Source organism: Marmota monax, unplaced genomic scaffold (assembly GCF_021218885.2).
Source record: "Marmota monax isolate L192 unplaced genomic scaffold, Marmota_monax_Labrador192_F-V1.1 WCK01_AAM20220418_F8-fsc00066, whole genome shotgun sequence".
NCBI lineage: Eukaryota > Metazoa > Chordata > Mammalia > Rodentia > Sciuridae > Marmota > Marmota monax.
This window is the reverse complement of record NW_026692805.1, coordinates 10,389,570-10,415,879: the sequence shown is the minus strand read 5'-3', so window position 1 is coordinate 10,415,879 and position 26,310 is coordinate 10,389,570.

The window sequence follows — 26,310 nt, the reverse complement described above, 5'->3', positions numbered from 1 at the left end:
GCCTCCAGATCACTGTGTATCAGAAAGTCTCAGTGGCAGACAAGATGGATCAGAGACCTAATCCATGCAGTACAGCCCTGGCATGTTCCCCAAAGAGCTGGCCCAAGCATAGAAGAGGAAAAATGGATCACAACCCTCCGGATCTGGCCATCTAACTCCTGAGTGTTCCAGCATGCCTTAGGGCACTCGGTGAGTTTAGGATCCAGTGTCCTCATTCCCTTGTTTAACCAAAATGACTAAAATAGAAGGCTTTCCTAGACAAACAAATAGATTTTTTTTTCTACTGCTTGTTCCTGTTTCTAGTTTATTGTCCTCAGGGAATATAGAAAAAGCAAATATTATCTATAGTGATTTCCTCTTATCAGAGGCCACATGCATGTGGCTTTATGTCCCCAAAGAATTTGTAGGCTTTCCCAAGGAGGCTTTCTCTCATATTGCCTCTTCAGTTATTTATTGTGACATTTCCAAAATAAACAACCATACAACCAAAGCACAGTCTTGGATAGAAATGCTGGAAGCACAAGGCTATTGGTTTTCGGCGGCAGACAGGACGCTGTGTGGGGAGCGGAGGAGCTGATCTCTTTAGCCTATTGAACTCTGTTCAGTTTCTCCAGTCACCCGTGCCTGCTTGACAATGCACATGACCTCATTTCCTGCCCTACTAAGTGGTGGCCACTTTGCAATGCAGGAGCTTCCATTCCTAAATTCGGATCTCTCTGCTGATATCCATGCTCTGCGTGCACTGTTCAGGCAAGATTTGGGGTTTTCTTAGTACAAGGAAACTGAAACTTCAACACTTGTTCTTAATCAAGTTTAACCCTGGGTTACAAATAGCCTCACAAAGGAGTAAAGAATTCTATCCTTGTTGGTGTGGGTGTGCTGTTTTCCATCCAAAAGTATTCCTTCTAAATCTAACTCTGTTGAAAATCTCCTAAAATGGAAGAAATCAAGTGGTGAGTGGAGGGAGAAGTCCTAGCTAGAAGCTAGTGACTAATATGTCAGTGAAACAGACCAAGTTAGGGACTACAAAAATTCCTGAATGTTAGAAAAGAAACAAGGCACTCCTGCTCAAGTGGAAGGATTTGGACACATCAGAGATTCTATTTTATCCTGTGCATAGTGTTTCCCAAGAGCAATCTCTTAAATCTTTCGATCTCATTTACATCTCCAGACAACATTTCAGGAAATGAATTCCTGCTCTTCAGGTGAACCCAAAGCTCCACGAATCACTGAGAAATCACTGTTAAGCTTGATTCTTTAACGTGAAAACAGCACAGGAATTCAGGAGGTCCAGTGGTAGATAGTTAGTATAAAATCATTGTGCCAACAGCTTAATTGTTTATTTTTCATTTTAACTGAAGCTAAAATGGATGAGAGGATACATCCTGTAATTTTCTTGAGAAATGGGGTTGGTCATGAATTAACAGTCTGCTCCTTTGAGAGCTGACCCCTAGGTATCTTTGTTAGTGGCCTAGAAGATGAAGAGAGGAGAAAGTACACAAAATTTAAGGAAAGCCTAGGAAGAAAGAAAATGGAACTATGGATGTGACATTTTAACCCAGGAGAAGTGCCATATCCTGAAGAAGATTGTCCCCAGTGCAAACCTTGAGTAAAACTGGAACAGAGGAAAGAAAGCTGAGGAGGGGGTGGAAAATCCATTAGTGATTTTCACTGTATAATAGAGAAATAAAAGACCAGTGTTCTCTGGGGATCAATGAAACTGTTCCTTCCTGACAAAAGATGATTTGTCCTACTCCCTACAAGTTAATCATTTTTACTTCCAATTGTATAAAGCAGAAAAGCTAAATTTCAATGACCTTGAAACAAGAGACATTAGATCCTGCTGTCTCTAGTATGACAGATATTAGGACCAAGACCTTGATTTGCCTTAGGAGTGAGGATCCATGTGACAACCACATGTTGTAGTTATGTTTCAGAGTGAGGGGTGTTAGTGCATTAATGTGTTGTACTTCACTCTGTGTATAAACACAATGATCCATAATTTTTTTAAAAACTCAATATACATGTTTTAAAAGAAATAACTGTAGGGTAGAATGGAAGGAATTTCATACTCAGGTGAAATTCTTGCATTTAAGAGGTTTGAGCATACAGCGGAAAGGAGAGAGAAAGGGGAACATTTTGGTGATATTTAGAAGGAACAAAAGAATGCTGGTCACAACAATGACTTTGTTTTGAAAAAGGATTCCCCAAATGAAAAGCATAAAAATCCTGGACCTAGAGTACCAAAACCATAGCCCCCTAAAGATGTTAAAATTGTCTTAAAGTCATTGTGAAGAATGGAACAAGTGACACTTTTTTTTTTCCTGGAACTAACTATAGTCTCCTTCCATGCAATAAAATGCAAAATTAATCAAGTAATGAGTATTTATTCAGAATTATTATGGACCTAGGATTTTGGGGGACCACTTTAAATATACTAAAGAATTATGTACTGAATTATCATTATTAAATATATTCTAAATTCAAAACAAGTCAATGCTAAACTGCATAATTTATTGGTATAGTCAGGAAGCCCCAGAGAAATTTGTAGGAGAATGAGAACAAGAATGTTCTTCTTGGAAGACTGGGTCTTGAAGGCTGAGGAAGATGTGACAAGGCAGGAGAGAATGTCCTCTTGACATCCCACAAAAAAATAAAATAGCAATAAGCCTTCCAAGGCTGTGAACTGGGTTAGTGAGGACACTGGCCATATCAGATCAGAGGGTCTATAACCTGAAGTAAGGAAGGCTCTGACCTGAGGGGTAACACAGGCAGGACGTCTTTCCTAGATAGGGAGGTGTGCATTTTGTAATAAAATAGGGAGTTTTTTCAAATGTCTAAGCAGGCAATCAGATCCACCAGCTAGCAAGACCAGAACAGGAATCCAGGCCTGAGTAATGGAGGTAAAGTTGAAAAAGTGGTGGTTACAGGCAACATGGAGAGGAGAAGGGAAGCATTCCAAAGGAAAGATGGGAGAGGAGGACTTTCAAAGACACAGTCTGCAGGACTTGGACTGTGTAACTCAAATCTTCGTGAACCTTGCCACCAGGATTCTGCCAGGATTGTCTGAGCAGAAGACCATTTGTACTTCACTTTTTCAAACACTCTTGCAGTGGAGAGGTGCAGGGAAGAATCTAGTCTGGTAACTCAAAAGGCAAGGTTTAAAGATTGGGTTAAACCTGAAGACCACATACTGAAAAGAAGATGAAACAAGGTGAAATGCGGCTTCTCACATAAAGACGAAGCCCCTCAGTTCCCATGCCGAGGTTCCTTTTCCTGTTAGCAACTTTGCTAACTCCTAAGTGAGACAAATGGGTGATGAGGGACCCTTCCTTCAGGGGCGGGGAATGTTGAACAGGGAAGAAGGATGGCTGTTCTTCCTAGCCTGTGGCTCAGGGATTTACAATGGCACCTCTCCTCACAGTAGTCTCTATCAAAGACCACTAGTAAGCCTGTCCATATAGAAGACCCTGGTAGGCTTCTAGCTTCCTACCTGCTACGTTAGCTCTGGTCATACTTCAGGGTAAGAGGAAGCAGCTTAATTCTCTTTGTCTTCTGCTTATAATCAACAACAGCAACTCAAGAGAAAGGGCTGGTCAGGACATTTCACTGATTCTACGATTACCCATTGTCTCTATTCCAATGGCTTCCTAATCATCTGTTCTAGAACATAAAACAAAAAGCAGTAAATGTGCAGTCAGATGACTAGTAGACACAGAAAAGAAGCCATGACTGGAAGATAATGGCGATGACCTCTTCCCTAGCACTCAATCCCTGTTTGAGGACAGGCTTCTTTTGCAGTGATTTAGAGGTCTCTTGGAGTATGAGTCTTCATTTGATCCAAGTTTGCCAGAGGGCTTGGACATGCTTCTCTACACTTCCTATACTTATTACTTATTTTAACAGTCAACTGGGCCAGTAAAATCTCATCAGAATGAATAGACTAAACATATAAAGAATTTTATGACAAAGTAAAAGCGCTATACAGGGCTGAGGCTGTAGCTTAGTGGCAGAGCGCTTGCCTAGCATGTGTGAGGCACTGGGTTCAATCCTTAGCACCACATTTAAATTAAAGGCATTCTGTCCATCTACAACTACAAAACATGTTTTAGAAAAAGCACTATATACGAGGCTAGGGTTATAGCTAAGTGGTTGAGCGCTTGCCTCACACGTGTGAGGCTCTGGGTTCAATCCTCAGCACCACATAAAAATAAGTAAAGATATTGCATCCATCTACAACCAAAAAATATATTAGATACATTAAAAATAAAATATATTAAAATATATTAAATATATTTAAAAAGAAAAAGCACTATACATAGCATTCAGGTAGGAAACATTAGAAAAATTAACTCTGCAAATGTGTGCGTAATAGATATTTCATAACAAAACATCAAGTCAATCAATACTCAAATATCCCTTTGAATTGTTCTCTTAGAAGAATACCTGTGGCTGACTCTCACCTCACATATAGCTTATCTAGGGACCTCCTTCCTCATGTTCAGTTGCTATATAATCTAATATAACAAAATTATCAGATGGAACCAAACAAACTTAATTCTGAAAACCAGTGTTGAAAAGCAATTATAAAGTGGATTGTTTGTTTCTTGTTACTATATGCTCATCTTGTCTGGAATGTCCTACCCTTTGCTCCACATCAAGCCCAGCAAATCCCTGTCAAGCCTCCAGAATTCCTATCAGGTTGGACTTCCTTGGAAAAATTTTTCTTGCTTCTAGCACTAACTCCTTCCACCAAGAACACATCCATCCTGTAACCACTCTAATACTTTCTGTTCACTCTCACAACAACACCTTTTCCTGGGTTTCTCCTATTCTGCCCTTGCCTCCCACTTTCAAATATAAGGTAAAGTCCTATGATTTACAAGGAATCTTAGCCATCGTCTAATTGTCTATGCCTTTTAACTGTGCTAGTTCAACTTCTCTTTTGTCCCTTTTGATCCATTAATCTTCCTATTGGTGTGTCTGCATCATTTACTCTGTCTTCATAAGAAACCACCATTACAACCTAGATTGGTGAGATTGGATACACTTACATGCCAAAGCTAGAGGGTAGGAAAGGGGAAGAAGAGATAGGATAGACAAGTGGCCAGAAGAAGGTTTTCCTACCACTTCTGAAACCAATATTCCTGAAGATGCTAGGGTGGATTAAGTTCTCCTGCATCTTATTATCAACCATTAATGTGGTGTGAGCCTCCATGTCTTGGTGCACCCACATGTGCCTGAGAAGTAGGCTCCCTTTGATTATGAAGACCTTTGTTGTCTCCTGAAAGTGCTTCAATTTTGAGACTAAAGAGTCTAAGTAAATACTTTCAGAGCAACAAAAGGAAAAATGAGTTTCAGGCACACATAGAGAAAAGACAACTATCTAAGGGACAAAGTTAAACTTAATTGTCAACTCCTTCTTTCAACAGATTCTTATTGAGGTATGCTACATGCTAGGCATTGTTCTGGGAGCTGGGATGCAATCATGAACATGACAAAAATCCATGCTCTTTGAAGCTTGAGAGAAATATTATTTTAAAATAATTAATAAAATAATCTTTATGATTTCTGTGAGGAAAATATAGTAAGGCAAAGAGGGCCTGAATTGAGAGAAGAAGGCAAGGTTCTATTGTTGATTTGCTTACTCTGTCATGCTGGAGGCCAGAAGCCTCTCTCTCTCTCTCTGGTTTTACCTCCCTTCATTTTCTGTGCTCCCATTCCCCTTGACCTTCTTGGTATAAGTCACTTTTTCCAGCATGGTCCTTTTCATAGTTAATTTTATGTATCAACTTGACTGAGTTAAGGGATGGCCAGATAGTTAGAAAAACACTATTTCTGGGTGTGCTTGTGAGGGTGTTTCTGGAAAAAGACTAGCATCTTTATCAGTAGACTGAATAAAAAAGATCTGCCTTCACCAATGTGGGTGGGTATCAACTACCCAATTCATTGAGGACACAAATAGAACAAAATTGTGGGGAAAGGATGAATTCTCTCTTTCTTCTTGAATTGAGCCATTCATCCATTTATCTTCCCCTTCCTTGGACATGAGAGTACCTCTTCTTGGGCCTTTAAACTCCTAGATTTATACCAGTACTCTGTCTCTCTTATAGTTCTCAGACCTTCAGTCTCAGACTGGGATTTATACCCATAGTTCCTCTGATTCTCAGACTTTCAGATCCAGATTGAATTATACTACTTTCCTGATTCTCCAGCTTGTGAGAAAGATACTGTCGGACTTCTTAGCCTCCATAATCTCATGAATCAATTTCCAAAATAAACCTCCTCTCATATACAGTGAATACTTATTCATGGGGGATATGTTCAACCCTCAATGGATGCCTGAAACCACAGATAACACTGAACCTTATGAAAAACCAGTAAGAGATTAACAACAGTAGCTAATAATAAAATAAGACAATTACAATATAATCATAGCAGGAATTATGTGAATGTGTTCTCTATATTGAGAGAGTCGATAAATATTAATATCTTTGTATTACAATTACCTGCAGAGTTCTGAAAGTTCAGAAAGCAAAACCATGGATGGAGGACTACTGTATCCCTATACATTCATTGGTTCTGTTTCTCTGGAGAAACCCCGGAATAACACAACCTTTATATTATAACCTTCGGGGAATGTTCTTTCTCCATATCTCACCCCATATCTTCTTTTTCCTCTTCTTCCTCATTATTCATATATTTGCTCAGATGCCACCTTTTCAAAATGGCTTCCTTCCAAAACCAGACTTATATATAAAAGCAAGGGGAAAAAATAGTGTCTGCACAGTGCAGGGAGACAGAGTTCTTCAAAGCAAGTTACTAAATAAAAAAAAAAAAACCACCTCACAACCCTCAAAAAGAAAAGTCAGAACTGACAGTTGACAAATTATATTATCTAAAATACCAAATATTTAACCAAAAATTATGAGTCATTAAAAGAAACAAAAATAGATAAGTAGATAATTAGATAGATAGGGCCATATGGCCTATACTCAGAGAAAAGGAGCAAAAACAAAAAAAAAAACCTGCCTCTGTGTGCCCCTAAATGTTCAAATGAGCTTTCACAAACATGTTCATAGAACTAAAAAATAATCGTGTTTAAAGAATTAAAGGAGAGTATGATGACAATAACTCAGTGCATAGGAAATATTAATAAAGAGCAATTAAAAACAGACCAAATGGAAACTGTGAAGTACCACAACTGCATTTTTTTAGATCTCACTAGAAGATCTCAATAGCATCTTTGAGACAGCAGAAGGGGAAAAAAATCAATTCGAAGATAAAACAATAAAAATTGTCCTATCTAAAGGACAGAGGGGAAAAAAGATTGAAGAAACATTTAGAGGTCCAGAGACTTGGGAGACAATAGCAAGTATCAGAGTCTTTATAATGGGAGTCCAAGAAAGAAAAGAAAGAGGGCAGAGAAAACTATTTAAAGAAATGATGTCCAAAAGCTTTTCAAAGTTGATGGGAAACATCACTATACAGATCCAAAAAGTTCAACAAACCCAACTATCATAAATACGAAGACATCCACACATATACCAATTACTGTCAAACTGTTGAAAGACAAAAAGAGAGACAGAAAGAGAATATTAAACACAGTAAGCGGGGAGGGACTAAGTACAGGACCACAACAATGTTATTAATGATCAATTTCTCAAATATATACATATATGAAGAGAAACAGAACTCCAGATTCCAATAAAGGTCTTTTGTTCACAGAAGAGTGTATGTCAGTTTCCCATGCCCCAGTTCCTCACAAGATAATGCTATGAGAGCCAGATGTTACTTGAACATGCAATGAGATTTATACTGCAGAAGAATAACCCCCAAATTGTGAAACTCATATTTTATATAGAAACTTCTGGCACATCTTCACCTGGAGGAGAGAGATCTTTTATGCTGGAATGTAACCAAGTTTTCTCTGAAGAAATGAAGAGGGTTAGGGTCGTGGTTCAGCAGCAGAGTGCTTGCCTCACACATGTGGGGCACTGGGTTGGATCCTCAGCACCACATAAATATAAGTCAACAAAATAATGATATTTAAAAAAAAGAAATGAAGAGAAGTTCGAATCACTCTTTGAAATAAAAATAGTAATAGTCTCTAAAAAGATGTCCTAAATCTCTCTGGAAACATCTACCTTGAGCTCCCAAAGTATTTTTGCCATCCAGTAATCTCTTAAATGAGTGCTAATCTCTTTTTTTCAGAAAAACTTGACCATCAAGAGACATGAAAATATCCATGGAACACTGTCCTTTGACAGCCAAGAGGCAGTAGAATAACATTTTCAAATTACTAAAATAAACAAATCATCAAAACAAACACTCTACATCCAGGACAACTATGATTTAAAAATTAAGGTGAAATAAAGAAAATTCCAAATAAGCAAGAACTTGTTGTTAGCCTGTGTGCCTTGTAAGACATTCTAAAGGAAAAAATTAAATGAAGAGTGTTAGAAATGGTAAATACATGAGTAATTTTTTTTAAAGAGAGAGAGAGAGAGAATTTTTAATATTTATTTTTTAGTTTTCGGCGGACACAACATCTTTGTTTGTATGTGGTGCTGAGGATTGAACCCAGGCCGCATGCATGCCAGGCGAGCACCCTACCGCTTGAGCCACATCCCCACCCAACATGAGTAAATTTAAAAGACTATAAAAACCAACTTTTTTTTCTCATTGCAGCTCTTGGCTTCTTTAAAATATATAAGATTGACAAAATGATAAGTATGTATGGTAAGGTAAATGCTAATTAGCTATACTTAGTCAATCTACAATGTATACACACTTCAAAACATGTTATACATAAAAATACATACAATTTTAATTGACAATTTAAAAACCGTTAATTAAAAAAAATTAAATGGTAAACTAGTAATTTAACAAAAGGAGCTATAAGAACTGGGTACAGTGACATATGCCTCTAGTGCCAGCTAGTTGGGAGAGGGATACAAGAAAATCACTTAATCCCAGGAGTTTGAGGCCAGCTGAGGCAACATAGCAAGACCCAATCTCAAAAATAAATAAGAGGGACAGTAGACAAAATATAAATGAATGAACCTGGCTGTGTTCCAATAAAACTCTTTTAAAAAATACATAAATTACATAAAGCAATAATTATGACACTTTGTTATTGAGTTTATAACAAAAGTAATATATATGATAATAATGGCAAAAATAATGGAAGAGTAAATGATATCACACTAAAACAATGCTTCTGTGTTTTACTAGAATTAAGATAATATTATTTTTAAAGAGATTGTAGCACATTAAGATGCATGTTGTAATCCCTGGAGCAACCACTAGGGGAGATCTAAAAAGTATATGGTGAAAAAATCAACAATGATTAAAAACAATGTGCTCACACTAGTATGGCAATATGTAAATCAATGGATGTGTAACTGATGTGATTCTGCAATCTGTATATGGGGTAAAAATGGGAGCTCATAACCCACTTGAATCAAAGTGTGAAATATTATATATCAAGAACTATGTAATGTTTTGAACAACCAACAATAAAAAATTTAAAAAAAAATTAAAAAAAAGAAAAAGAAAAAAAAAACAATGTGCTCAAATTCTTTGCTTACAATTAAAAGGCAATAAAAGATGAATAGAGGGAAAATGCATGGAGAAATAGAAAACAAACACAAAAATGGCACTTAGAAATCCACCCATATCAATAACTACATTAAAGGTAAATGGACTAAATACCCATTCAAAACAGATTGATTACTTGATAAAAAGAGTGAGACTCAACTATATACTATCTCCAGGAGACACATCTATGCTCATTGACAGAAATATTTAAAGTAAGAGAGTGGAGGGAAAGATTACCACGTAAAACGCTTCCAACAGACAACTGGAGTGACAATATTACTATCAAATAGATTTTTAAGAAATATATATTTATTAAGATAAAGAGGGAGCTTCATGGTGATAAAGTGTCAATTTATCAGGAAGATACAATTATATATATATATTTGACATTAGAATCTCAAAACACATGAGCCATAAACTGACATAAATCAAAGAAAACACAATTCAACGATTGGATATTTCAATACCCCACTCTCACTGATGGATAGAACCACTTCACAAAAGATTCAGTAAGGATTTAGAAGTGAAAACACTATCAACTCAAGTGATACTTATAGAATGCTCTAGGCAACATTTGTAGAAATGGTAGAAATCTTATCAAGTACATATGAAACATTTTTCTAGACTAATGCTAAACATTAAAACAAATCTCACCGGCCCCAAAGGCACATGCCTGTAATCCCAGCAGCTTGAGAGGCTGAGGCAGGAGGATCATGAGTTCAAATCCAGGCTCAGCAAAAGTGAGGCACCAAGCAACTCAGGGAGAGCCTTTCTGTAAATAAAATACAAAATAGGGCTGGGGATGTGGCTCAGTGGTGGAGTGTCCCTGAATTCAATCCCTAGTACCCAAAACTATAAATAAATAAATAAATAAATAAATAAATAAATAAATAAAACAAATCTCAATAATTTAAACTTAAAATTTAAAGATATTAAAATCATACAAAAAGTATACTGACCACAATAGAGTGAGAGCCCCACATGAGGAATAAATTTGGGAAATCCCCAAATCTCTGGAAATCAAGCTTCATACTTCTAAAAAAACCACAGGGCAAAGAAGAAAATATAAGACATTTTTAAAAATAATTCAAATTGAATGAAAATAAAAATACAACATTAGAATGTATGGGATGCAACTAAAGCAGCCTGTACAGAGAATTCCTAACTTTGATAACTCTGCCAGAAAGAGGAGAGATCTCCATCCAATGACCTAAGATTTCACTTTACAAAACAGAAAAAGAACAAACAAACTAAGCAAGCAGAAGAAATGAAATAATAATAATTAGAGTGGGATCAATGAATTCATAAACAGAAAAACAATAGAGAAAATCAATAAAATGAAAAGTTGTTTCTTTGAAAATATTAGCCAAGTTGACAAAACTTCAGTGACATTAAGAAAGAAGACACAAATGACCAAAGTCAAGAAGGAAAAAAAGGGGTAACACTACCAACGTTATAAAAATGAAAGGATTATAAAGAATATTATGACTTTATGCCAAAAATTAGACAATGTATATGAAGTTTTTAAATTCCTAGAAAGACATAAACTGACTCAAGAAGAAATAGTAAATTTGAATAGGTCTATTGACAAGTAAAGAATTTGCATTAACAATTTAAAATCTTCATACAAAGAAATCCCAGGATCATATGACTTTATTAATAAATTCTCTGGAATACTTAAGAGAAAATAATGTCAATACTTCATAAACTCTTTCAGAATTTAGACGAGTTGAAAATTACCAACGATGAGGTCAGTGTTACCCTGATACCAAAGCCACACAAAGACATCACAAGAAAGAAAAATGCCAAACTCCAGATCCATTTATCTAATAGATATAAAAATCCTTAATGAAATATTAGCAAAGTGAATGCAAGGTTGGCTTAACATCCAAAAAAGTAATCTAATATATCACATTAATAAAGAACAAAATTCACACAAGCATTTCAATTGATGCAGCAAAAGCACTTAAATGGCTATTTTTAGAAAGAAAATACCAAGTGTTCCCAAGGATGTGAAGAAATTTGGAACTCTCAGACATTGCCAATAGGAACATACAATGGTGCAGCCACTTTGGAAATCTGGTGGTTTCTTAAAAGTTTAACCAGAGGTTTCCAATAGGATCACTCCTAGGAATGTATTCAAGAAAAATGAAAACACATGTTCACACAAAGTCTTGTTTAAGAACTTGTATACTGCTCATAGCAGTATTATCTCTAAAAGATAAAACATTCCATGTGCCCATCAACATGAATAAATAAGCAAAATTTGGTCTATCTATACAATGGGATAGTATTCAGCAATAAAGATGAATAAAATGCTAATAAATGCTGTATTATGTATAAATCTCAAACAGACAACTGGAGTTGATGCTAAGTGAAAGGACCCAGCTTCAAAAGGATGCATATTATATGAATCCATTTATAAGAAATATCCAGATGAGGTAAATATATAAAGATAAAAGACAGATTTGTGTTTGCCTGGGACTTGGTAGCAGGAGTGGAGATTGACAGCAAATGGTCTCATGGTAATTTTTTTGTTGTTTTTTTTTTGAGATGATGAAAACTGTTCTAAAATTGGATTGTGGTGATGACTGCAAAATGATAAATTTATTAAAACTTAAAAAAGTTTGTAAAAGGAATGCCATTCATAAGGCATGGCAATGAATTTGAAGTTAAGGGAGAGCCACAGGGAGCTTTAAAGAAAGGCAATGTATTGGGCTGCAGCTGTGGCTCAGCGGTGGAGCACTTGCCTAGCACATGTGAAGCTAGAGTTCCATCCTCAGCACCACATAAAAATAAATAAGTAAAGGTCTTGAGTCCAACTACAACTAAAAAAAATAAATAAATATTTTAAAAAGAAAGGGCAATATGTAATCTAATTTCCTATTGTGTGTGTGTGTGTGTGTTCGTGTGTGTGTGTTTTCCTTCTCTTTAGAATCTCATGCTGCCGCGTGGAGAATGGACTATCAAAATTCAAGACTAAAAAGAAGTGAGGCTGCAATGAGGTCCTTTAGTCATTCAAACAAGAAATGATGATAGTTTTGAAAAAGACAAGACTCCCCTATGGAATTTAAGCCCAAGAGAATGGACTCATTGCCATTTAGCTCCAATAAATAAACCAGGAGATTAGAGAAAGAACAATACCAAAACTTTCCATCTTTGAACCCATCCATATAGTGTAAAAGGAAAAAAAAATCACAGAGCTGACTCCCACAGAGAGAACTAAAAGAGTAGATAACTTATTCTGAATCACCAGGTTCAGTGGTTTCTAAATAATGAACGCAAAGAGTAAACAAGAAAACGGGATGATTTTTAATCATGCAGCATCCAGGCTGGTATTCAAAATGTTATTTACATTTTAAGAACATTTTTTCCTCCAAGGATTTTATGTTTGTTTGTCCTAAAGAAATCATCATCATCAAAACCCTGGGGATCTGTGTATAGTTAGCAGTTGCATATTTGTGTCGTACATGCGCGTCTGTTGGTGGTGCAGGCGTAGGTGGCCGGCGATGGAGTCAATAAAGCTGGAAAAACAGAGAACAGGCATTGCTGATGAGAGACTCCAACTCTATATTCCTGCACTGGCATTGAAAAGTCTTGATATTTCTGCATGTATTTGAGTCTCCTGCTTGTTTTAATTATGTTCGACGAATTCTAAGCGATGCATGATATCAAGCATGACCAAGAATGGAAATATTTCTTTGTGGAATTTTTAAAATCTTGATTGCTGCAAGGAAAAGACCTTCAAGAAAACACGGTATCTTTCCAAACACAGAAGAGATTTCTGTAACTAAGACAGTTCCCGAAATGGAAGAGTACGCAGGTTGTGGCCTATGTGCCCCATTACTATTAATCATGATGATACACCCCAAAAGGACAGAAATCAGAGGCAATGCTTGAACAGAGCGCAGGAAACGGGACCCCAGAAGTATTTTTCATGTCTCAGTTTGTGAGAGGAAAGAGCTGTTTATTCAAAAAGCTGCTTCAGGGGACAGGAAAACAAAGAGGAGAACCATGACCTAGTGACCTCCCAGAATTGCTGGCTGTAGCTCAGCCTCTCAGCCTGGTCTGCAGGAAGCCAGCCATCCAGACTCCAAACTAGCAGCTCTAATCAGAAGATGTGGTGGGGCAGGCCTGGAGCCCCAAAGTCATGAGAATGCTATTAGCCATGTGCAAAGTTCAGAGCCATCATTTCCTCCCCGAGCATTGGGAGAACACCAGACAGAAGCTAGGAGGCCAAGAGGCCAGGGCTGCTACTTCTAGGGTGGGGAGGCAGAGGATGTTGCTTGTCTCCCCAGTTGATGACAGTGGGTGGTCAGCTTTGGCTCAGAATCCTGGCTTCACAGGAAACCCTAGTTTCTTCTGGGTCACTGAGTTACTGTGTCTTGGAAACCCAAGCTAGACAGGAACCTTACACAGTCTCTGAGTCCATCCTTTTGACCTCAGGTTAAGGCTGCCTTGACTAGTCCAAGAAGTTATCTTGACATTATAGTCTCCATGAACTATGCTATACCGCCCCCTGCTGACCAGCATGGTGACCACCCAGGAAAACCTCTTTGACAAAGGCACTGTAAATAGGACATAGGCTTCTTTGGACCATCTTCTTCTTCCCTTTGGCACTCTTTTAATACCCATGTTGACAGCCCTGAGAGCATGGCGGGGTTGTGTGGCATACCTTATATTTGGAACAGAGGACACATCGTATCTGAATATGTCCTTAGCTATAGCCAAAATCACAGAATTACAAAACAAGAAAGAAAGAAAACCTCAGAGAACATCAAATTCCAAATGTGTATCTAGTGTTCAATTCCCTCGATAGCTTCCTCTATAGCTTCTATTGTAAGTGTCCAGTCAATCTGTAGTTAAATATCCCCAGGATCAGGTCAGTCCTTTTCCTTCTGGGGTAATTGCTTCAACGTGAAGAATCTCAATGTTAAGCTAAAATAAGTTTCCCTATGACTTCTGTTCAACTCTAAGTTCTAGAGCATAGAAGCCACAAGCCCTCTCCTGCGGGTGCACTTCATTGTGTTCCTCCATTTCACCAGTGAGGGTACTATGAACCATCTCTTCAAATGCCTTGTTGGAATCCACAAACATACCTCATTCCCTGGGAGAACAGCCTGCAAACTCTACCGCTGATAAAAGTTAGTTTTGTACATGCCATCTTAAATAAGTGTTATAATTAATACTATGGGATTAACTTGTTCTTAGGGAGAGGATGCCGGTGGGCACACTTCTTTGAGATCTCACAAATCACTCCTTTATTAATCCCATCTCAAATCCTACCCAGGATTGACTTAAGGCTCTCCAGCTGCAGTCTCGGGATATTTGGTAGTCATGATGACTGGTTCCTAACACAGATCTCAAAACCACTGTTCTGTTGAGGAGCGAAACATTTCCATCATTTCCTTTGGTATAATTTGGTGTGAGTTGTCTGAAAAGTGATCTGTAAATACACAGCAAGAGTCTGTTGTGTTCTTCCCCTCAAGCCAGATCAAGGCATGCATTATTCAGCTTTGCCTGGTTATGACCCAAATACCTGACAAAAACAACTTAGAGGAGGGAGAGTTTATTTTGGCTCACAGTTTCAGAGATTTAGTCCGTGGTGGGCTGACTTCATTGCTCTGGGTCCAAGGTGAAATGGTGTGGCAGAGGGACATGAAGTCAGGAAGCAGAGAGAGAAAGGGAAAGGGGCACTTCCAGGCCCTGTCCCCAGTGACCCATCTCCTCCAGTCATGCCCCACCTGCCTATTAATACCACTCAGTCAAACCAAGATGGACTAATTAGGTTACGGCTCTCATAATGTAATCATTTTACCTCTGAATAGATCTGTGTCAACACAGGCACTTTGTAGGGCCAAAGCTATCTGCTTGAGTCTACCTTTTTAGGACACCAGTTCATCTCTGAGAAGAAAACAGATAATACCTATGACCTCTGAATAAAGGCTTATAAATAATCATAGAAATGGTTATGATTGCATTTTTAGTGAGACAGAACTTAGGAAAGATTTTAAACGCTCAACATTGAATGTAATCTAAATAAAGTTTTAAAAAGTAATATCACTTAAAAAGGTGTTTTGAAAATGACTTTGATGGCACAATTAATACTGCATATATCTCAAATTATTTATATGTATACACATATATATGAAATTATACGTGGTCTTAATTCTATTTTAAAAGAAACACATCACTATACATAAAAAAATTAATTGTGAATAATAGAATTACTGTTTGCTTTTACTTTTCTACATTTTCTAATCTTTTTGCTTTTAATACCAGATTTTAAATTATATTTCAAGTCATTTTTTTAGGATTACAGTGACTTAGAGTTTTATACATACAACCATACCAAAGGCGACTGGAATCCAATAACACCTCTTGTCAAAACCACACAAGAGGTAAAGTTGAAAGCAAGTACATCTATGGAGTGGTTTAAGAAGGGAAAAGTGGAGGTCAGAATATAAGATCACTGTTTTTGCATAAGCCTTTTTAACATTGTTCCAACTTTCAAACCATATACATTAAAAAATCTATGAATAATATATTTAATGCTAATTTTTAAATTTTTAAAATAAAACCAAATGCTTTGTAGAAATCATTTTTTAAAAGAGGAGAGACAGTAGGAAGAAAGAGACTCACAAAGATACTGACATTTTAATAAAGTATCAAAAGAATTTCATTTAAAGAATAATTTTTGAGCTCCTACTGGATGCTAGATTCTACTGCAATCATCCTAAGATCGTGTTAGGTATCTCCAGAAATTTATGTTAATACAGGAATATTCAGTGGTAAAATGATTAGAGTATGAGAGCCACAACCTAATCAGTCCAGCCTGGTGGTAACTATAGGCAGGTAGGATGTGGCTAGAGGAAACGGGTCATTGGGTGCATGCCCTAGTAGGCTGCACGTTCCCTGGGGCCTCTTCCCCTGCCCACCTCTCTCTCTCTGCTTCCTTGCTGACAGAAGGGGAGCAGCTTCCCTCCACTAGCCCTTCCCCCTTGATGGGCTGCCTTACCTTGGGCCCAGAGTAAAGCAGTCAGTCATCTATGGACAGAGACCTCTGAAACCATGAGCCCCAAATAAACTTTTCTTCCTCTAAGTTTTTCTTGTTGCATGTTTTGGTCACAGAGATGAAAAAGCTAACTAAAACATATGGTGATAGGAGTAAAACATTCATCAGGCCTTTAGGGACCTCAGACAGAGGGACGGAAGTCAAAGGAAAGGGAAAATACACAAAATAAAAATTTTAAGTAAAATTAGGATATGATAGTATATACAGTACATTTTTTGACATTATTCAAAATGGGAAAGAACATAATGGAAGAGTCTGAAAGTTGCTATGACAAAAATCACATCTGAAGTAGAAAAATGCCTATGATTTTTGTCAGGAAGAGAAGTGGGGCAGAGTAGTCCCCAGTTTGAAGACACAACATGACAGTAGGGCAACAAGAATGAATGGAGCCCAGATGGAGAGTGACCTTGGTGGTTGAGTCAAGCACTGAATGCCAAATGGGTCAGGCTGAAAAGGCATCATCCATGCTGGGTATTCACTGCTACACTTCTAACAACACAGTTGGCATTTAATCCAAGAAACAATGAGAGATAGCAAAAGGTTTTGAGCCAAGGTGTAAAATGATCAGAGTTGTGCTTTATTATTAATTTTTTTTTCTTATATGGTTTTTGTTTTGTTTTGCTGGGAATGGAATCCAGAACTTTGTGCATGCTAAGTACTTGCTCTACCACTAAGCCACACTCCTAGCCCCAGATATGCTTTGCAAAGATTTAGTCGGGCAACCTCTACAGGAAAAGATAAAGAAACATCAAAAACTAACTGAAAGGATTCAAACAAGAAATAGAAAAAGCCTGAACCTTCAGAGAGGCAGTGTCTTAGTCTGCTCAGGCTGCCATAAGAAAATGTCACCCAACAGAGCAGCCTCACGTTTGACACACAGCAACTCAAAGCAAATGTCCCAGTAGACAAGGCGAAAGCTGCATTCCCTCTTGGATCAAGCCTTACAAGTCACAAGTGTCATCTCCACTACTTTCTATTGGTTACAAGCGTGTCACTAAGATCTTCCCAGATTCAAGGGCACAGGGCGTAGAATCTTCACTCTCCAATGGAAGAGTATCAAAGAATTTGCAGACATGTTTGAAAACTACAACTTCTCTCTATTGAATTTCTCCTTTAGATGTCTTCTTGCCCTCTTTGATTTCTCTCTTCATTTCTTCCTCTCTTTCTTTATTCCAGAATAGAGAATTCCTTTAACTTCTGTAAGCCAACTAAACTATTCAGACATTCCACACACATTCCTTGAGCTCCTCCTATGGCACAGGTATTAGACAGGGTCCTTCCATCAAAGAGCGTGGAGCCCTCTGGGTAGGGTAGGTCATCCCTTAACCAGGAGGCAATCTGGTGCCAGAATTTTAGTCAGAATATTGTGAATAACCTTCAGACATCAATTAATTATTTTAATAAACCTCATTTTTAAAAAAAAGATACTTTTCAAAACAAGAACGAGTTCATATGACTCCCATGAACATTTTTTTTTAAATTTCAAGTTTAAAGATTATGTTAAGTATCTTTTAGGGAGAAAAAAATAAAACCACAGAAAAGGCATTGGATCTCCATAAAACTATTGTTTGATTAAGGAAATTACAGTAATAATGCTTCCTTCATAAAACATGGAGTTATGAACTTCCTTAACTTTACAAATAACAAACTGCATGACCTGATGGACTCCAGATATAATCTGTCATCTGATTTCACATGACTCATTTCAATTGACGTTGGACTCCCTCAAAAAAAAAAGTAACATTAAATGCTAATAGGGAAAGTGATTTTAAAAGAAATGTGCTAAGAAATGATAAACACTAATTCTCTTTCTTAGCTCAATGATACAGGGAGGTCCTGAGGTCAGTCACAAACTTTGTAATATGATTTAGTGTGAAAAGTAACTAAGAAAAAAATCAAAATTAATTTCAAAGAGTCCTTCTAGCCCTAACATGTGGTTGATTCTTCAGCAATTTGATGGTGAGTTTGGGATTATACCTCAAGAGACACTTAAAGGATTGCCTTGGTGCAAGGCACCAATTGAGTTCACTCAAAAGGAACTCTTTTTTTTTCATACTTCATTTTTCCTTCTGGAGGGAACTCCATCAGAACAATACTCCTGGCCTCTTCCCTCAGTCTTTATTCATTCCTCTCCAAAGTATAGGGTGCCTATTTGTAGGTGATAGACAATGCTCTTCATTCTCCAACTAGACAAAACTGTTCCACAAAAAGACAATAAGCAGTAGGGATTGTGTCTCTTTTCTTCTCTTTCTTTTCCTCACTTAGTTCATCCTGGAGTAAACTACCTGCTTAGTGAATTTGGAGTAAACTACGGCATCAATTCAAGACCCTTCCTTCCCTCTCTGGAGACGTGTGTTCTAACATGCTCTCTGCTGACAGAAAGCACTCTTCCCTCTGTGCAAGGTTTACAGTTGTCACACTATACCAATATCTCTCTTTTAAAAAGTACAACTAAGTTAAGAAAAATTGTGCTGTGAATGGAAATTATGAATATAATGTACTCCACTATTGTCATGTATGTAAGAAATAAATAAAAATAAATAAAAAGTACAACTAATTCTGATTAAAGTCTTAGCAAACCCATTTGGCTGCAAACTTAAGCCACCTTTTTCCAACAACAAAGGAGAATATTTTATATACATTCACCTGACTTCTGAGTCTCTTTCAGTTGCTTCTAAAAATTGAAGAAGAGATATGTACTAATTGTGGATTCCATGAAGTCCCAATGCACAGGAGGAGTAAACATTTTTTATTATAAATATGTTAGAAAACAATAATTTATACCCTAGAGTTGTATAGGGCATCACACTTTTTAAAGCATCTCTATACCTGTCATCTCACTGAATTGTCAAAATACCGTATGAGGTAGGCAGAGGTGGTGTCAATAATTTCTGTTTTGCAGATGAGAAATGTAAATCTTACGAAGGCTAACGTGTTTTGCCCAATGTCACACAGCTGAATGACAGAGCCATGACTGTAAGCTAATTCTTCTAACTTCTAGACGTTTGAGTTTGTCAGGCTCCCCCTCCTCCAGCTGGATGGTGTTTACTAGGATAGACAATCTTCCTAATTCATTTGGTCCTGGCCATTTATAGGTTAACTGATAAAGAAGCTACTCTGACTGGGCTCACACAGCTGCAGCAGTGACAGAATCACCATTTCTACTCCCTGAGGTCAAATTCCTTTACATACCCCTGTACAACACCTCCTGAACTAGGAAAGCCCTTAAAAGCTCCAGCCCGTGGAGGCAAGTTCGGTGATGAGGGTGGAGAACATGAGCTGCTCTCAGGTCCTCGAAATGACACCATCTGGACATCCCTGTTTTGTAACCACAAAACTTCTGTGACAATCAAAGGACCTCAGGAAAAGATGTGATAAAAGTCAAATTGAGAGACAGTGTATCTAGAGAAGTGTGGAAAATCCAAGCATTTTATTTCATTAAATTGCTCAGATGAATTCTACAAGTTTTGTGAGATTTCCACAAAGCTATTTTTTAATTTCTAAATCAGTATAATTGAGTGAATTTTTACTTTGCATCCAGATAACTTCATTTAAAAGAAGCCAATATAAAAAAAGGAATTTTATCAAATAAATTCTATGTTGTATTCTCATGGTTTAGATATGAGGTGTCTCCCAAAATTCTCATGTGAAAGATAGTACTAGAACATGCAGAGGTGAAATGGTTGGATTATGAGATCCTCAACACATTTAGTGCCTTAATCCATTAATACCCATTAACTGGGTGGTAACTGTAGACAGGTAGGGTGTGGCTGCAGGAGGTAGGTCACAGGGGCTTGCTTTGGAGTATATATTTTGTCCCTGGTGAGGAATGTTCTCCCTGCTTCCTGGTGTCATGGAACTGCTTTCTTCCTCAACATCCTTTTGACATAATGTTCGGCATCACCTGTGGACCAGAGCCAATGGAATCAGTCATCTATGGACTGAGACCTCTGAAACCATGCACACCAAATAAACTTTTCCTCCTCTAAAATTGTTATTCATTGTTATTGTCAGGTCTTTTGGTCACAGAGACAAAAAAGCCAACTAAAACACACATACACACACACACACACACGCGCGCGTGCGCGTGTCTGTGTGTGTAGAAACACATATGCTGAATATAACATCTATACACATATATGTACATACAGGTAGAATTCTTAAGAATACATAAAAATGTGTGTGTATATATTCTTGAAATTTTTAACATATAAAACTGAAAGATGATAGAAGAGCTGATTGGCCAAATGTTTCCCTTTCTGCTGTGTTTTTACAGGAAAAGAGACAAAGATGATCTTTCCCAGCTGGGTAACATTTCAGTGGGGTGACAGTGCTGATAACAGAATTAGCTACAAAATACTGTACTGCACTTAAACTAAGCTCAGGAGCTGGACACCCTGTTGTTCATCAGTGCAGGAAAAGGCACACAGGGCTGAGCTTTTGAAAGTCCCCTCAGATCTACTAGAGATCACAGAAGATTAGAGAACCACTGGCATACACCCCAAAGTTCTGGTTCTTCAAGGTTCATGAAAGTATAGCAGCAGAGGTGGGATGTGATGGATGGTGGAAGATAGCTGAAAACCACAGTTTGACTTTGAATGATGGAGAATAAAGCAGTAGAAACAAATGCTAACTCCCCTTCTAGAATATTCTAGGTATTCTGTCAGATGATTTCTTGTAATAGATAAATGACCATAAAATTAAATAATAATTTGAAGGCCCTATAAGGTTATTATAAAAGTAGGAGACAAAATCATATGAATATATATATATGAAGTATGACCTAAATTTTTGTGATTTTGTATGTGTATACCAAAATTTTAGAATACTTATCTCTGGTAATTCAGTTTGCTGGTGGTATTTATTCATTTCTTTTTATTTTCTAATTTTTTGAATATTCAGTAGTAAGTAGATGCTATTATAATAAGTGCATGTAATTATAATTATTAAAAAGAAAATACATTGTAGATACTTAATGGCTTATAAAATATTTTTGTGAAGCATATCAAACTTTCTAGTGTTTTTGTGTAGCAATATTAGACTTTAATTTTATATCCAGATACTTCTACTTAAGCACAGGGGTCACCTATTATGAAGAAGCAATTAATACTGAGTTTGTAACATCCTTTCTTCATAGTTACCAAGGGTTGGGAAAGAGGGACACCTAAACAAATTCTCCACCCAAATGTTATTTGTTAATTAAATTACATATTAAATGTGCTTATCTAGATATTTTTCCATATATTACTCAAAAGTGTAGTGTTTTTGTTTTGTTTTGTTTTGGTACTAGGGATTGGATCCAAGAGCACTTACCCTCTTAGCACATCCCCAGCCTTTGGATTTTTTGAGACAGGGTCTTTCTAGATTGCTTACAGTCTCACTAAGTTGCCGAGACTAGCTTCAAACTTGCAATCCTCCTTCCTCAGCCTCCTGAGCTGCTAGGATTACAGGTGTGCACCACCATACCCAGCTCAGTGTTATCATTTAATAATAGGGAATATTTTAAAACATTTAACATAATGACAAAAGTTCATTAATAGTACTCCAAAATATCTTGAAGGAACTCATTTATAGGAATCACTCACTAAAGGGTCCCTTTAATTCCAACTCAAGCCCAGCCTCCTCTAGATCTAGAAATTAATCTCATTAGGAGGAAAATCAAATAGCTATGCCTGTCAACCTGGCAAGATGTAACAAATGGACCACCCAACCAAACTAGATCAGAAGAGGGAGGACCATATCCTTTGAAAGATCTCTGAAGAATTTCCAAGATCTAAATTGGGTACATGATGGGACACACAAGACCTGAAAAACAGCCTCCCCTGATGGCTAGTATTTTTCACATAGAGATTTCCTTAACTAGAATCAAGTATTTATAGCTTGATTGCTTTGTCACAGAGAAAACAAACTTAGCATGACCTGAAATAAAATCATCTGAGTCCCCCAAAGAGAAAGTAGCCCCAACCTCTCACGGGCACATGGCCTGCTGAAGCCACAGCTGGGTCCTTCAGTGCACGTGCAGATGACTTCAGTTCCACTTCATGAAAAGGAGGTTACAGGGCCACCCTCCACTCCAGGAGACAAACAGAGATTTTCCTGTTGGTTTATATAAGGTTATGCTCTCCAAACAAGACACAAGGCAGCTGCTTGGGAGGAAGCCCTATCTCCAATGCATCTCTAACACACACTGTGTTGGTGTTGGCACTCCAAGGAATCTCACAAGAATCCAGTTAGCATAACCAGCTGGGAATTGGGGGCTGGGAAACGGTACCAGGGAGAAAGAGAATCCTTTGATTTCAGGACACCCTTCCCCTGGCTGTCACTATCTCCTAGAAAGTCGTGCCTCCTTCTTGATAGTGTTTCTGGATCCTCTGAATGGTGATACTTGGGGATTTTCAAAACTTTCAAGCATGTCTTTTGTCTTACACTTTCCAGGTCTCCCCGTTCTGTTCCATGTCATGCTTGCTCCTCTGCTGAAGATTCTTGTGCCCCTTTGGCTTCCTGTAAAATAAATATGACCTGCCCTAATGCTGTCCTGCTTCTTCCTTCCGGGATGTGGCCAGCTGCCATAAAGTCAAGGGTTGAGATCAAAGGGAGGCTGCTCCTACACAAGAGAAAACACACATCGTCAGCTGCGGTCTCTGCCTGCTCTTCCAGACAATGTGACCCAGAAGAAGGGGACAGGGAAGATTTAGGGATGCTTCCCACCTCCTAATGGTCTGAGTGAATGAGGCTGGCCGCCAACAGAGGGAAACCATTTTCATTCAGATTTATGACCAGAATCTAGTGTCGCCTGCTGGAAAATTGCTAAATGCTAGGCATGAATCTCCAGCTCAGAGATTCTTCTGTTACATTTTGATAAACAAAAGTTCATAATGACTTCCTCATTACACCGCTGTACAAAAACCAAAAGAAATAAAGTTACTCCAAAATGTTCTTTCTCAAAGCCCCTGAAGTTCCCAGCCTCATGTTCACTCATCACAGGAGTCCCACACTCTATAAAAAGACCCACCCCAAGGTCTTCCAAGTCACATTCTCCTTACTTTTATGAGCCCATCACAGGCAAATGAGCATCAGAATAATTTTCTCCACATCTAAGACAAAACATGTATTTCCCTCCCTCCGGATTTCTTTCATTTAACAAATTGACAGAAACTTGAATCAATACCCACAAGAAAATTTAATGTAGGTGACCTATGTCCACCCAAAACTGTCCCATATTTAGGAAGTTATAACATATATTCTCTGAGAGAGATGTTGTTAAAACCAAGTACATATTCAAGGACGTGAAATAAAAGCTCATACTTCCAACCCAATTTGGAAGACCAACTTCTCTAAGCAATCTATTTCTTATTGACTTACTTTTGTCAATTTTCAGTTCTGTTCTCCCCATACACACACACACACACACACACACACACAAATGGGGGGAAATAAAATTGCTAATTCTCATTTAAACATAAGGAACAAGCAAATAACAGCAGCAAAAACAGTAGCTGAGGCTAGGGACAAAGCTCACAGGTATAACATATGCTTAGCATGCACAAGGGTTCAGGGTTCAATCTACAGCACACACATACAAAAATAAATCAATAGGTGAAAAGAAGAAGAAAAGAAAAAGAAACAGTAGAGACTTCAAATGAAGAAATAAATGATATCTTAGTCTTTTCAGTTATTTAATCAACAGCAACTATAATCCTCAAGGTCTCAGGGATATTGGTATTGCTGCTGCTGTTAGTACTGTTACGTATAGATGAAAAAAAATGGGCTTATTTTCAGCTAAGCCTCTCAGACTGTTTCTACACAAAACAATCATATTGAATTGCAATTAAAATAGAGCTTTACTCTAACAGACTGCTTAAAATATTGGCAATATTAATCCCCACTTTTTCCAGAGCTTGAGCACATCAAAATTTCATATTTACTTCCAGCTACACTTAAATGTTTTACTCTTTCATCATGAACTAGTAAACACTCTTATTTGTATATGAGTGACATTTGTCCACAAAACAGGCTTACTCTATAACATTGAAATTTCCATTTTAAAATAAGGTTTTTGCTATACAATACAAAGAATTACAAATATATATATACCTTTATTTTATTTGTTTATTTATATGTACTGTTGAAAATTGAACCCAGTGCCTCACACATGCTAGGCAAGCACACTGAGCTATAACCCCAGCCCCAAAAGACTTCATATTTTAAAAGCCAAGTACAATCCTTATATGGAGATAGTAGACAGACCTAACAAAAGTTTCATCCTGATTGACACCTGTGGGCGCATCAATTGCCAGTAATTGGTGTTTTTGTTGTTTTCAAAAGCATTTACTTCATTAATTTTTTAAAATTTTAAATAGTCAATTACCTGATAAAAATGTTTTGTAAGCAGGCACCATTTAATTTATATTAAAATATGGAGGGAAATGAAAAATTTTAAAGTTGAAAAAATGTAAATGTGTAAAAAAATGTAATGATGAATTTAGTTCATAAAAGGAAACACTTCTAGCATCCTTTTACTATGCTTATTTCTTTTTTTTTAAGAGAGAGAGAGAGAGAGAATTTTAATGTTTATTTTTTAGTTTTCGGAGGACACAACATCTTTGTTTGTATGTGGTGCTGAGGATGGAACCCGGGCCGCACGCATGCCAGGCGAGCACGCTACCGCTTGAGCCACATCCCCAGCCCATATGCTTATTTCTTAATTGTGTTTTTTCTTAATTATGGTAAAATACACATAAAGTTTATAACTGAACCATTTTAAGCATCCAATTCAGCAACATTCTGTACATTTACAATGTTGTACAACCTTCGCTGCTTTCTAGTTCCAGAGTATTTTTTTAATCCCAAAGGAAACCCCATACCATTAAACAGTTGCTCCCACTCCCTCATCTCTCCCCAGCCCTTGGCAAACAAAGACCCTGTTTCTGTGGATGTGCCTGTTCTGGGCATTTCACATAAATGCTGTCACACAGTGTCTGCCCTCTTTCCCTTGGTATAACTCAGGCTCCTATTTCCGTCTTGGTAGTGGACATCAACATTATTTTTGCCCTCTCGTTAAGTTCTAGATTTGATTTCCATTGTGAATTAGAGTCTCTCCCCAAATTTCGGATATTTAATTCAGAACTTAAAGTTTTTTCCTTTGATGGAAATTCAAATCATACCAGAGCCAAGATGGGTTTTGCTCAAGGTTTGAGGTCAATGACTTCATGTTTCCATTTGTGATGTTGCACCAGTTTTGTGTTTGGGTGTGTGAGAATGCTTTTCAACTGCAAGTTGCAGAAAGCTCAATTGAAAGTACATTAAACCAAAAAAGGCTGAGTATCCTTCATAACAAAAAAAAAAATCAAAGGGCAAAATTTTCTGTGGTGACTTCCAAAGTCTCTTCCTGCAGACTTGTCCAAAGGCAGAAAAGTTCTATTGTTCTTCTTGTATTGAGTTTTATGAAAGTCAGGAAAACTCCTACAACAGCTTCCAAAAAGATTCCCTCTCATGTCTCATTGACTCATGTCAAAAGCCCACCACACTTCAAAATGGGGTGGACAAGGGAAGTGGACTTGTCATGCTAACTTTCACTCTGGCACTGCAGTGAACCTACCAAACATTTTACACCAAATACCTCCAGGTCCCGG